General features: G+C 42.6%; 1 protein-coding gene and 1 pseudogene across 1 annotated transcript in view; one reads left to right on the plus strand and one right to left on the minus strand.

Moving 5' to 3' along the window:
- LOC134761888 (chitobiosyldiphosphodolichol beta-mannosyltransferase-like) overlaps nucleotides 1-15,745 on the minus strand; it is a 966,630-nt gene that overhangs the window by 67,034 nt on the left and 883,851 nt on the right. The gene's annotated exons all lie outside the window — the stretch shown is intronic.
- On the plus strand, nucleotides 4,185-6,249 carry LOC129047592 (olfactory receptor 7E24-like; annotated as a pseudogene).

Below are 15,745 nucleotides of genomic sequence, written 5' to 3' on the forward strand. Positions count from 1 at the left end.
GGAGTGTTACCTGCCGACAGCATGATGCGAGGCAAGGTCCAGCCGTTCCGCCTGGCATACGAGCTTATGGATCAGCCCCCTTTGAAGATCTCCAGGTAGACTTCACCGAGATGCCAAAGTGTGGAGGTAACAAGTATTTACTTGTTCTTGGGCGTACCTACTCTGGGTGGGTGGAGGCCTATCCAACACGAACTGAGAAAGCACGTGAAGTAACCCGTTTTCTTCTTCGAGATCTGATTCCTAGATTTCGACTGCCCTTATGGATCGGCTCAGATAACGGGCCTGCGTTTTTCGCTCCCTTGGTACAGAAGACAGCAAAGGTATTGGGGATCACAAGGAAACTGCATGTCGCCTCCCGGCCTCAGAGTTCCGGAAAGGTGGAGCGGAAGAAATGGACTATCAAAAATAATACTATTGTCTTCCCGCTGGATATTTAAAACAACACCACAAGGGCCGTCAAACCACCTGCTAAATTTGAGGGAATGTTATCCTCTCCCCCCCTCCCCCGTCCACGGATATTAGAGACAATAACACAGGGGTAATGTACACCCACTGTTTTATTGGGAGTAATATCATCCTCTCCCTTCTTGGATATTAGGAACAATATCACACTGTGCGTGTAGTCCTGTCGCGAAATTCAATGGAATGTGATCCTTCACCTCCCTGGATATGACGAACAATATCACGGGGGATGTACAACTTCTGAGATATTCAGAGTGATATCATCCTCTCCCCTCTGGAAGTTAGGGACAATATCACAGGGGTAGTGTACACCCTCTAGGATGTTGGGACTAATATCATCCTCCCGCCCACTGGATATTAAAAACCATATCACAAGGGGCGTGTACAGACACTTCGATATTGGTATTAATATCATCCTCTCCCTCTTTGGATATTCGGTGCCATATTTCAGGTGGGGTATACGCCACCTACAATATTGGAAGTAATATGATTTTATCCCCCCCGGATATCAGAAACGATATCACAGTGGTGGTGAACAACCCCTGCGATATTTGGAGTAATATCATCGTCTACCCTCACGATTATTAAGAACAATATCGTACTGGTGGGGGATGTACACCCCCCTTCATATTTGATACCATCCTCTTCCCCCCTGGATATTAGGAACAATATCAGGAAGGGATGTAGAGACCCTGCGACCTTTGCTGTCATAGAATTATCTCTCCCCTACATATTAGGAAAAATGTCACTGGGGATGGGAACAACCCTGCGATATTGAGGATAGTATCATCCTCTCCCACCTTGCGTATTGGGAACAACATCACAGGTGGGGTGTACTACCTCTGCGATATTGGGAGTAAAATTTTCCTCTCTTCCCCTGGACATCAGGAAGGGTATCAGTGGGGGAGGGTGTACATTCCCTGCCGTATTCAACGTAACTTTATCCTCTCCCTCCCAGGGTATTCAGAACAATAGGACAGGAGGGGTGTACACCAACTGCGATATTGAGACTCATATCATCCTCTTTCGCTCTGGATATTAGGAACAATATCACAGGGTTGTGTACACCCCCTGCGATATTGGGAGTAATATCATCCTCTCTCCCTGTGGATATTACGAAGAGTATCACAGGGCTGTGTAAACCCCCTGCGGTACTGGGAGTAATATCATCCTCTCTCCCTCTGAATAGAGGAAGATTTTCACAGGGGTATGTACACCCCCTGCAATATTGGGAGTAATGTCATCCTCCCCAAACCTGGATGTTAGCAACGAGATCACAGAGGGGGTGTACACACCCTGCGACATTGGAAGTAATATGATCCTCTCCCCACCTGGATATCGGGAAAGATACCACAGCGCGGGTATACGTTTCCTACGCTGTTGGGAGTAGTCTTCTTCTTTTCCTTTCTGGATATGAGGAAGAATATCACAGGGATGCTGTACAATTACTTCGATATTGGGAGTGATATCATCCTCTGTTTTCCTGGATATTGGGCACAATAAGACAAAAAGGGGTACAACCCCTGCGGTATTGGGAGTAATATACTCTTCTTCCCTAGATGTTAGAAAACAATATCATCAGGGCTGAACACCCCGTGCGATAATGGGAGTCATATTTACACTTTCACAGGCCATTTGGAACAATATCACAGGGGGTGTTTACGCACAGGGGTGGTGTACACCCCCTGTGATATTGGGAGTAACATTATTCTCTCCACCTCCGCTTATTAAGAACAATATCCCGGCGGGAGGTGGTACACCCCCAGTGATATTGGGAATCATGTCACCCTCTCCTTCCCTGGATATTCGGAACAATATCACAGGGGGGTGTACACCTTCTGTGATATTGGAAGCAATATCATCCTCTCCCCCACTGGATATTAGGAAAAATATCACTCATGGTGTACACTGACTGTGATATTAGGAAGAATATTACAGGGTGTACACCCACTCTGACTTTAGGAGAAATAGCTCCCTAAATGGTCACAAATAATATCACAGGGTATACAGTAATATCTCCCTAGGATAATGCAAATATTATCACAGGGTGTACACCCACTCTGATAACAGGAATAATATGTCCCAAGGATACTACCAATAATATCACAAGGCTGTACACCCAATATGACATAAGGAGTGATACCTCCCTAAGATATTATGAATAACATCACAGAATGTACACCCATGGTGTGTGCCCACGGTGATATTAGGAGTAATATCAACCCAGGACATAACTAATAACACCACAGGCAGTACATACATGATATACACCCACGGTGATGTTATGAGAACTATCTCCCTAGGATAATATGAATAACATCACAGAGTGTACACACATGGTAGACAACCACTGTGGCACTAGGACTAATAACTTTCTAAGATATTACGAATAGCATCACAGAAACACATGGTGTACACCCACTGTAACATTACGTGTAATTTCTCCCTAGCATGTTACGAGTAACATCTCAGTGTGTAAACACATGGTGAACACCCACTGTGACCTTAAGTGTAATATCCTCCTAGGATGTTACAAATAAAATCACAGGGTGTCCACCCGTGGTGTACACGCACTGTGATGTTAGGAATAATATCTCCCTAGGATAATACGAATAACACCACAGGGTGTACAGAAACGGTGATATTAGAGGTAATATCTCTCTAGGATGTTAAGAATCAGGTTATCACAGGGTGTACACCCACTGTCATACTGGGAGCAGTATCTCTCTAGGATAGTACAAATAATATCACAGAGTGCACACCCAGTGTGATATTAGGAGCAATATCTCTATGGGATATTACAAATTAGATCACAGAGTGTACACACATGGTGTACATCCACTTGGATATTAGGAGTAATATCTTCCTAGGACATTACAAAGAACATCACAGAGTGTACACCCACTGTAATATTAAGAGTCGCATCTCCCTAGGTTATTACAAATAATATCAGAGGGTGTGCACCCACTGCGATATTAGGAGTAATATCTTCCTAGGGTATTACAAATATTTTCACAGTGTGTACACAAGTTTTATACACTCACTGTGATATTAGGAGAAATATCTACCCAGTATATAACAAATAACACCACAGAGTGTACACCCACTTTGATATTAGCTGTAAGATTTTTTAAGTTGTTACAAATAATATCACAGGGTGTACAAACATGGTGTACACTCACTGTGATAGTAGGAGTCGTATCTCCATAATACATTTTGAACAATATCACAGGGTGTAAACCCACTGTATTATTAGGAGTAATATCTCTGTAGGATATTACAATTAATATCACAGGGTGTACACCCACTGTGATGTTAGGAGCAATATCTTTTTAGGATATTGCAAATAATATCACAGGGTGTTCGCCCACCCTGATGTCAGGAGCAATATCTCCCTAGGATATCAAAACTAGTATCACAGGGTGTACAATCCCTGCCTTCCAGGTTCTAAGGGATTCTCCTGTTTCAGCCTCTCGAGTAGGTAGGTTTACCCACCACCACGCCCGGCTAATTGTTTTTCTCTTTGTTTTCACTAGAGACGGGGTTTCACCATGTTGGCCAGGCTGCTCTTGAACTCCTGACCTCAGGTGATCCATCAGCCTCGGCCTCCCAAAGTGCTGGGATTACAGGTGTGAGCCATGGCGCTTGGCCAAGAGTTATATATTCAATTAATTTGGAGACACAGCTCCCACATTTGACTGTGCATGGTCTTTTATGAAGAAATGATGTCAGAAAACCTAAGGATGGCAATAAATATGAAAAGTTACTGGCATACTAAAAGGTCTTCTGATTAAGAGCTATAAGGTTCGATTTCATTTTTAGATAATGCGGTCCTAACTCTTGTGTCGTCCTTTTAAATATTCTACATCAAAGGAATTTGTAGCACGGTGTCAGAATAAAATAAAGGGTATTTCACTGCTTCTTAATTTCTTTCAATTAGACTGAGATCTTTTTCTTAAAGAGAGAAGCATGTTTTTATTGCATGTTATTGTTTCTGAAAAGAGTAGACCGTATTTTACTGAGACCACGGATTTCTTATATATTAGGTTTTGGTCTTCTAACACTCTTCAGTGGATTTTCTCTAAAGTAGTATCTACAGAAAGAGTTGAATAACAAAAAAGTAAATCATGTAGTAATTCTGAGATTTTTGGGTTTGTCACAGCTGAGAACTATTGCTGACGGTGTATGGTCCTCAAGTGTGAAAATGTTCCTTGTGAATTGCTTGCATCCAAAATATACACACAGCATTAGGGGCTGGTTTTTATCTTTTATTTTTCCAGTCCTCTTTTCTTCTCAAAGTGTCCAAGTCACACAGAGCCACGGAATCTCACAGGTGTCTGAGAATTCCTCCTCCTGGGACTCTCAGAGGATCCAGAACTGCAGCCCGTCCTCCCTGGGCTGTCCCTGTCCATGTACCTGGTCACGGTGCTGAGGAACCTGCTCATCATCCTGGCTGTCAGCTCTGACTCCCACCTCCACAGACCAATGTGCTTCTTCCTCTCCAACCTGTGCTGGGCTGACATCGCTTTCACCTCGGCCACGGTCCCCAAGATGATTGTGGACATGCAGTGGCATAGCAGAGTCGTCTCTTATGCGGGCTGCCTGACACGGATGTCTTTCTTGGTCCTTTTCACATGTATAGAAGACATGCTCCTGACTCTGATGGCCTATGACTGATTTGTGGCCATCTGTCACCCCCAGCACTATCCAGTCATCATGAATCCTCACCTCGGTGTCTTCTTCGTTTTGGTGTCCTTTTACCTTAGCCTGTCGGATGGATTGTGTTACGATTCACCCTCTTCAAGAATGTGGAAATCTCCAATTTTGTCTGTCACCCATCTCAACTTTTCAAACTTGCCTGTCTGACAGCGTCATCAATAGCATATTCATATATTAAATAGTGCTATGTTTGGTTTTCTTCCAATTTCAGGGATCCTTTTGTCTTACTCTAACATTGTCCCCTCCATTCTAAGAATTTCATCGTCAGATGGGAAATCTAAAGCCTTCTCCATCTGTGGCTCTCACCTGGCAGTTGTCTGCTTATTTTATGGAACAGGCATTGGCATGTACCTCACTTCAGCTGTGTCACCACGCCCCAGGAGTGGTGTGGTGGCATCAGGGATGTACACTGTGGTCACCCCCATGCTGAACCCTCTCATCTACTGCCTGAGAAACAGGGACATTCAAAGTGCCTTGTGGAGGCTGCGCAGCAGAACAGTCGAATCTCATGATCTGTTCCATCCTTTTTCTTGTGTGGGTAAGAAAGCGCAGCCACATTAAATCCCTACATCTGCAAATCCTGCCCCTTAGTCACATTATTGTTGTTGCTTGATGGCTTTTATTCCTTTCCGCATTTCCTATGTGAATATTGCTTTCTTCATCATGCCTTTAACTGGAATGGGTGAGTATTCTGGGATCCTTTGTTTAGCATAAACCTCATGACTGAATCCTCTATACCTAGGCAGCCTCCTTTAGTTTCTGACCAGTAAACCTGTCCTCCAGGTGGAGTCACAACCATCTTTTTATATACAGGAAGTCCTTACTTCATTTTGGAATTCCCTGAACATCGACTTTATGGAAGCAATATACAGCATGTCCTCCAACACCATTGTTGTGTTCAAAGATGTTATGATGTTGATGAGGAATAAGTGGTTTCACTATACATAATTTTGTTGAAAGGTGAAGTTTCCAAGAGACTTTCAAGGATGATAAGTGAGGATATACTATACACCAAATTCATATCCTCTTCCAGAGTTCATGTGGAATTTCTCTACAAACTGCTTCTAGAGAATTTATTTAGGCAGGTTATGCTTAGAGATCCATGTCACCGGTACTCAAGCTTGTCTTTGAATCAAATCACCAGGGAAGCTTACAAATGATGAGGCCTGGGTCTCATTACATGAGATTCTGATTTACTTGCACCTGTGGAGGTATGTGGATTTTTTTTTTTTTTCTTTTAAAGCACCACAGGTGATTCCATTGATGAAGTTTTTAGAGGTATCAAGCTCCAATAAGTAAGAAAAGAACTTAATTCTAATATGATTTCTTCAAATATTATCTTCAAATGCGTTGTCCTTCAACACCATACAAATTTTTATTATGCTGTTTTTTCTTACCATTTAGCATTGTCTTTTTTTTTATTTTATATTTTTTTGAGTCAGAGTTTCACTCTTGTTGCCCAGGCTGGAGTGCAATGGCACGATCTTGGCTCACTGCAACCTCTGCCTCCCGCATTCAAGCGATTCTCCTGTCTCAGCCTTCTGAGTAGCTGGGATTACAGGCGTGCACTACCACGTCCGGCTATTTTTTTTTTTTTTTGTATTTTTGTTAGAGACAATATTTCTTCATATTAGTCAGGCTGGTCTTGAACTCCCGACCTCAGGTGATCTGCCCGCTTTGGCCTCCTAAAATGCTGGGATTACAGGTGTGAGGGACCGCGCCCAGCCACCACTTAGTATTTTCATTTTACATTTGTTGAAGTTATGGATTTATATACCCATTGATTGCTGCTTTATGATACACTTGCATATACATAAAATGGGAACTAGAAAAGAATAAAATGGGCACAGTATCCCTAAAGTTTCACTTTCCGAGACATTATTTGATATTAGTTTCAATTAAGAAACTGTGGTATACACACACAGCGAAGGATTATTCAGCCTCAAAAGCAGCGAAATCCTCTCCACAGCAGAAAAAATGGATGAGATCGCAGGTCTGTATATGAAGTGAAATAAGCCAGGCACAGAATGAGAAATATTACATGTCCTCAGTTCTATGTAGGAAGAAAAAAGAAAATCTTGGCGAGATGTGGTGGCTCAGACCTGTAATCCCAGCACTTTGGGAGGCCAAGTCGCACAGATCACTTGAGGCCAGGAGCTTAAGACCGGCCTGGCCAACATGGTGAAACCCCATCTCTACTAAAAACACAAAACATTAGCCGGGCGTGGTGACGCGTGCCTGTAGTCTCAGCTACTCGGAAGGCTGAGGCCCAAGAAGTACTTGAACTCGGGAGGTGGAGGTTGCAGTGAGCCCGCATTGTGCTTGTATGCTCCAACCTGGGCAACAGAAAGGGACTCCATCACACACCTACACACAAAAGGAATCTCAGGAAGGTGGAAAGTATAAAGGTGGTTAGCAGAAGCTAGGAAGAAAAGGCATGGGATGGGGAATGAAGTGAAGTGGATAATTGGGCCCCAAAATACAGAAAGACGGAATAAGTGAGTTCCAGTGTTTGATAGTACAGTATGAAAATTTTAGTTCACAAGAATTTCTTGCATATTTCCAGATGCTTTGGTAAGAAGCTTCCTCACTTTCTCATTATGCTGGTTTTGAAGCTATTCTCTTTCTGCTCTTGAAATCATGCTGTTTTTTTGTTTTTGGTTTTTTGTTTTGAGATGGAGTTGTGCTCTTCTTGCACAGGCTGGAGTGTAATGGTGCAATCTTGGCTCACCACAACCTCTGCCTCCTGGGTTCAAGCGATTCTCCTGCCTCCATCTCCCGAGTCACTGGGATTACAGGCAGGAGCTAGCACGCCCAGCTAATGTTGTATTTTTAGTAGAGACGAGGGTTTCTCCCTGTCGGTCAGGCTGGTCTTGAACTCCTGACCTCAGGTGATCCGCCCGCCTCGGCCTACCAAAGTGTTGGGATTACAGGCATGAGCAAACTCGCTGGGCCCATGCTGTATCTTTATCTGTTGTCTGTTGTTGTTTGTTTGTCTTTGAGCCCAGAAATAACTTCTCACCTATATGTTCAAATGATTTTCAACATAAGTGCTAAGAAAGTTCATTGGTGGAAAAGCAGCCTTTTCAAGAAATGATGTTGGAGAAACTTGATTTCCACATGCAGAAGAATGAAGGTGGACCCTATGTCACACCAGGTACAAAAATTAACACAAACTGGAACAAAGACCTAATCCCAAGTGCTGTAAGTATAATATACCTTAAAGAAAACATTGGCCACACTTTCATGACATCAGATTGAGCAGTGCTTTCTGGGATATGACACCAAAAGCATAGGCAACAAAAGAAAATTAGATTCCTTGGATTACATCTAAATGACAGACACTTTTGTGAATCAAAAAACACTGTGAACTGAGTGAAAAGATAACCCATGGATTAGGAAAAATATTTGCAATCATATATCTGAAAAGAGGCTGATATCCATCATATATAAAGAACAACTAGAAATAAACAACAAGAAACCCAAAGCATCCCATTCAAAATGGTCAGAAGATTCGAGTAGACGTGTCCCTAAAGAAGATATAGCAATGGCCAATAAGCATCTAAAATAATGTTCAAAATCACTAATCCTAGGGAAGCACAAATCAAACCAATAATGTGATACCACGCATTAGGATGGATATGATAAACAAGCAAGCATTGGTGAAACTAGAGGGAAGTAGGAATGCTCGAATATGATTGAAGGGAATGTAAAACCGTGAAGGACCAGGGAAAATAGTATAGCGTGTACTGGAAAAATCAGAAACAGAATTATCAGATGTTCCCGCAATTACACGTGTGGGTACCTACCAGAAAAAATTAGAAGCCAGGAGTGGAAGAGATATTTGTAAACCATATTCATAGCAGCATTATTCACAAGAGCCAAAATGTGGAAGCAACCCAAGGGTTCGTGGACAGATGAATGGAAAAGCACACTGCAGTTCATTCACACAATGGAAGACTATTCAGCCTTCAAAAGGCAGGCACTTCTGGCCGGTGCGGTGGCTCATGCCTGTAATCCCAGCATCTTGGAAGACCGAGGTGGGCTTGGATCTTGGATCCAAGATCCAATTCTTGGATCACCTGAGGTCAGGAATTCAAGACCGGCCTGGCTATTTTGGTGAAACCCTGTCTTTACTGAAAATACAAAATATTAGACGAGCGTGGTGGCGTGTGCCTATAATCCCAGCTACTTGGGAGGCTGAGGCACAAGAATCGCTTGAACCCGGGAGGCGGAGGTTGCAGTGAGCCCAGATTGTGCCACTGCACTCCAGCCTGTGCGACAGAGAGAGCGTCCACGTAAACACAATACAAAATAAAACAAAACAAAAAAGCAACAAAACCAGACAGGCACTTCTGACACAGGCTGCAACATGGATGAACCTTGAAGACATTATCGTCAGTGAAATAAATGAATCCCAAAAGGGTAAAGATGACCAGGCTCAGTGGCTCGCACCTGTAACCCCAGCAGTTTGGGAGGCTGAGGCAGGCGGATCACTTAAGGTCAGGATTTCGAGACCAGCCTGGCCAATAGGGTGAAAGCTCATCTCTATTAAAAATACAAGAATTAGCTGGGTGTGGTGGCGCACGCCTGTAATCCCAGCTACTCGGGAGACTGAGACACAAGAATCGCTTGGACCCACGATGTGGAGGTTGCAGTGAGCCGAGATCACGCCACTGCACTCCAGCCTGGGTGACAGAGATAGACTCTGTCTCCAAAAAATAATAAAAAATCAAAAATAAAAATTAAAATTAAAATTAAACACGGGATCATTCCACTTATATCAAGTGTCTAGAGGAGTTGAACTCATAGAGTTGCAAAATAGAATGGTGACCCCCAGGGGTGGGCGAGAGAGAGGAATGGAGAGTTTGGTTAATGGGTGCAATTTCCATTTTGAAAGATAAAACTGTTCGGGAGACGATGGCGGTGATGGTTGCTAAACAATGTGAATGTACTTAATGTCATTAAACTGTAAACTGAAAAAGAGTGGAAATTGTAAATGTTTATACTGGCCATTCTATATGAAAGAATATATAGTTATCCTTTGTATTATTAATAAGTGTTCTATTTTCCCCTAATCAAAGATGAACATTAAAGCAGTTGGATCTTGAAAAAGAAAAGCAAGAAGCGAATAATGCACACAAGCTTTCTCCTGATTAGAGGAAGAGCCCCAAATCTTCTACAGACACTGCCTTTTCTCTTCTTCTTGCATTATTATAAGGAAATCCTTAGAGGTTGGGGAACTTGGGCGACTCTGGCTAATGAGGAGCTCTGTGCCTTGAGCCCCCCAGGCCATAGAATAGTAAATACTCAGTCTGTGCCTCCAGCCCTGCACTGTGAGGTTGCAGTCCTGTGGGCTCCACACCTGTCACCTGTATCAGGAGGCTCATGTCTCACCCTGTCTTCCTGACAGTCTTGAGGAAGGAGTCTGAGCCTCCATCCTGCACCTATCATCCAGCATCCAGCGAGGACAGTCGACTTGTTCTCCGTGGTCATGGACCAGCAGAGGGGAAGGGCAGTTCAGTGAGTGCTGAGGGATGGTCGGGAGCCTTGTTTTGTTTCCTCATCCTCAGGACAAACAGGAGAGTGCGGTGGGCAGATGGGAAGAGACCAATGTGCACACTGTTAGCTCAGCAGACTGTGGAGTTTCTGTTCTTGGTTGTGGTGGGGGTCTCAGAAATCTTATTCCAAATTTTGCTTTCCTCCCCAACTGGTTGTCCTTTTCAAAGACATCTCACCCATGATAGCAGGGGATGCGTCCCCCTGGGACCTGAGGAGTAACATCCCACTGGAATGTTACGAATAATATCACAGTGTGTACACCAACTGGGATATTAGGAGTCCTATTTATTTTTAGGATACTAGGAGGAATATCACAGTAGGTGTACACAAATAGTGTGACATTTTCTGTGATATTAAAAGATATATCTCCCTAGGGTATTATGAATAACACAGTGTGTACACCTACTGTGATATTTGAAGTAATATCTCCCTAAGATACAACAAAAAATATCAAAGGGTGGACCCAGTCTGTGATATCAAAAGCAACATCTCTGTGGATATTCCAAACAATATCACAGGGTGTACACAGCCTGTGACATTAGGAGTAGCATCCCCATAAGATATTCTGAGTAATATCACAGGGTGTACACCCCATGTGACATTAAAAGTAACATCTTCTTAGGATATTACGAACAACATCACAGGGTGTATGCCCCCTGTGACTTTAGAAGTAACATCTCCCTAGAATACTATGAATAATATCACGGGTGTACACCCCATGTGACATTAGGAGTAACACCTCCCAAGGATATTATGAAGAATATCACTGGGTGTACACCCTCTGTCATATTAGGAGTAACATCCATCTAGGATATTATGAATAATATCACAAGGTGTACACACACTGTGATATTCGGAGAGATCAGTCAATGGGATACAAGGTATCATATCACAGAATGTGCACGCATGGCCTGCACCCACTATGATGTTAGAAGCAATATCTCCCTATGATAGTATGAGAAATATCAAAGGGAGTACACTCTCTGTGATATTAGATGTCATGTTTACCATGGATATTACAAATAATATCACAGGGTGTACACACATGAGGTACACCCACTGTGGTATTATTTGTACTGTCTTAGAGAAATGTAACTCTCTAATATAACACAGAGAGCTATAACTCTGTGACATCCCTGAGATATTAAAAATAATATCACAGTGAGTGTACACCCGCTGTGAGATTTACAGTAATATCTCCCTATACGAGTACAAGTATTATCGAAGAGTGTCCACCCCCTGTGACGTTAGGAGTAACATCCTTCTGGTTATCAGTAATAATATGATAAGGCATACACACCCTGTGAAGTTTTGTACACCCTTTGTGACATGAAAAGTCAACCCCCCTAGTATATTACGAATAATATCAAAGGCAGTTGACGCACACGGTGTACACATCCTGTTACATTAGGTGTAATCTTTTTCTGGGATTTAAGAATAATATCACAGAAGGTGTACACACACGGTGTACACTCCAGGTGACATTAGGAGCAACATCCCCCCAAGATATTAGAAATAATATTACCAGGGTTGCACACACATGGTGTACTCTCCCTGTGACAGTAGCAGCAACATTCAGCTGGAATATTACGAATAACATCAGAGGGGGTGTACACACATAACGTATGCAACTTGTAAAATTAGGAGTAGCATCTCCCTACGATGTTGTGAATAATATCACAGAATGTGTACACACATGGCGGTTACCCCATGGGATGTTAGGAGTTACATCCTTGTAGTATGTTAGGAATAATACCACAAAGGTGTTCACACATGGTTAACAGCATATGGGATATTAGGATTAACATCCCTCGAGAATATTACAAATAATATCACAGGGGCTGTGCACACATGGTGCACATGCCCTGTGACATTAGGAGTTCATTTCCCTGACAAATAATGACTAATATCACAGAGTGTACACCTTCTGTGACATTTGGAGTAACGTCCCCTAGGATAGTACGAAAAATATCACAGGGTGTACATCCCCTGTGATCTGAGGGGTAACATCTTTCTAGGATATCGTGAATAATATCACAAAACGCACAGCCCCTGTGACACGAGGAGTAACATCCCCCTAGGATATTAGGAATAATATCACAGGGAGTACACCCCGTGTGACAGTAGGAGTAACCTCCCCCGAGGATATAACGAACAAATACAGAGGATGTACACGTGTTGTGACATTAGCAGTAACATCCATTTAGGATATGAATATTATCAGAGTGTGAACACCCCCTGTGATATTAGGAGTAACATCCCCCTACGATACTGGGAATCATATCATACAGTGTACAGCCCCTGTGACATTAGAGGTAGCATTTCGTTAGGATATTATGAATAATATTCCAAGGTATAGAGCCCCTGGTAAGTTAGCAGTAACATTTCCATAAAATATTAGGAAGAATATCACGGTTTGCACACCACAGGTGACATTAGGAGTAACGGCCCCCAAAACTATTATGAATAACTTCATAGGGTGTACGCCCTCTGTGACATTATGGGTAACATCTTTCTAAAATATTACGAATAATATCGCAAAATGTACATCCCTGTGACATTAGAATTAACATCGCCCGAGGATATAAGAAATAATATCAGACTGTGTACCTGCATTGTGACATCAGTGGTAACATCCCTTGAGGGCATTATGAAAATTTTCGGAGTGTGAACACCTTCTGTGACATTAGGAGTAACATCACCCTACAATATTGGGAATAATACCACACGATGTACACCGCCTGTGACATTAGTGGTAACATTTCTTTAGGATATTACTGATAATATGACAGGGTGTACAGCCCCTGTGATATTAGGAGTGACATATCCAAAAAACTTTACAAATAATATCACTGTTTGTACACCACGTGTGACATTAGGAGTAACATCCCCCGAAACTATTATGAATAACTTCACAGATTGTACACCCTCTGTGATATTAGGAGTTAATCTCTTCCTAGAATGTGAAGAATAACATCACAGGATGCACACCCCCGTGATATGAGGAGTAACATCACTCTAGGATATGATGAATAATAGAACAAAGTGTACACAATGTGTATGGTGGGAGTAACATCCCCCTGGAAAACGAAGAATCATAGCATATAAAGCGCACCCATGTGACATTAGGAGTCACATCCTCTTAGGATATTACGAATAACATCACAAGGTGTACACGCATTGTGACATTAGGAAAAATATCCAGCTAGTATACTGTGAATAATATCACAGCCTGTACACATTTGCGATAGTAGGAGTAACATCTCCCTAGAATATTACGAAGAATATCACAGGGTGTACACACCCTGCGACTTTAGGATAATCATCCCCCTGGATAACTACAAATAATTTCACAGGATGTTAAACCCCTGTGACAATAGGAATAATATACTTCTGGGATATGACGAAAAATATCACAGTGTGTACACCCACTGTGATATTAAAAGTTATACCTCCCTCAGATATTGTGAATAATATCACAGGGTGTACACCATGTGTGCACACCCACTGTGATTTTTAAAGTGATATCTCCTTTGCATATTATGAATAATATCAAGGGGTGTACTCACCCTATGACATTAAGATAACATCCCTTTAGGATATTCGAAATAATATCCCAGGGTGTACACTCCATGTGACATTACAAGTAACATCTTCCTAGAATATTACGAATAAGATCCCAGGGTTGACATCCCCTGTGATTTTAAAAGTAAAATCACCCCTAGAATATTCCTGATAATAACACAGGGTGTACACCCCTGTGACGTTAGGGGTAACACACTTCCAGGGTATTACGAATAATATCAGAAGGTGTACACACATGGTGACATTAGTAGTAACATCCTGCTAGTATACTGTGAATAATATCACAGGGTATACACACCTGTGACATTAGGAGTAACATCCACACTGGAATATTCCGAATAATATCACAGGGCGTACACCTCCTGTGATTTTAGGAGTATCATCCCACTAACATATTAGGAATAATATCACAGGGGGATAGGCTGTGTAATATCACAGGGTGTACACGCCCTGTGACATTAGGAGTAACATCTTTCTAGAACATCACGAGTAATATCACAACGTGTACACGCCCTGTGACACTAAAAGTAAAATCCCCCTAAGATGTTCCGAATATTATCACAGGGAGTACACCACGTGTGACATAGGAGTAATAATCTGTGAGGATATAACGAATAACATCAGAGGGTGTACATGTATTGTGACATTAGTAGTAACATCTCGCTAGGATATTACAAGTAATAGCACAAGGTGTAGACCCCGTGTTACAATAATTTCTGTAACATTCCCCTAGAAGATGACCAACAACATGAAAGGGTGTAGTACACCTGAGATTTATGATTAACATTTCTATAGAATATTAAAAGTAATATCATTCGGTGGGCACGCCGTGTGACATTCGGGGTAATATCCCACGAAACTGTGACGAAAAATTTCAAAAGGTATACACCGTCTGTGACTTTAAAAGTAACATCACGCTAGGATATTACGAATAATATCACAGTCTATACAGCCCTGTGACATGAGGAGTAATATCTTTTTAGGATATGACGAATAAGATAACAAGATGTACACAACCTGTGACATTAGGTGTAACCTCCGTCTAGGAGACAATGAATACTATTGCAGCGAACACACTCCCTGTTATAATAGGAGATACATCCCCGTGGGATATTATGAATAATATCACAAGGTGCACACACATTGTGACTTCAGTGCTAATATTCCTCTTGTATACTGTGAATAATATCACAGGTTGTACACCCCTGTAAGAGCCAGCCCCTCCTCCCCCCCCGGCTCTTAGGACCCCCATCGCAGGGGGGTGGGGCACCCCCCGAGACGCGGGGAGTAAGAGCCAGCCCCTCCTCCCACCCCGGGCTCTTAGGACAGACATCGCAGGGGGGTGGGGCACCCCCCGCGATGCGGGGAGTAAGAGCCAGCCCCTCCTCCCCACCCGGCTCTTAGGACCCCCATCGCA

Source organism: Pongo abelii, chromosome 7 (genome assembly GCF_028885655.2).
Source record: "Pongo abelii isolate AG06213 chromosome 7, NHGRI_mPonAbe1-v2.0_pri, whole genome shotgun sequence".
In the NCBI taxonomy this organism is placed as follows: Eukaryota; Metazoa; Chordata; class Mammalia; order Primates; family Hominidae; genus Pongo; species Pongo abelii.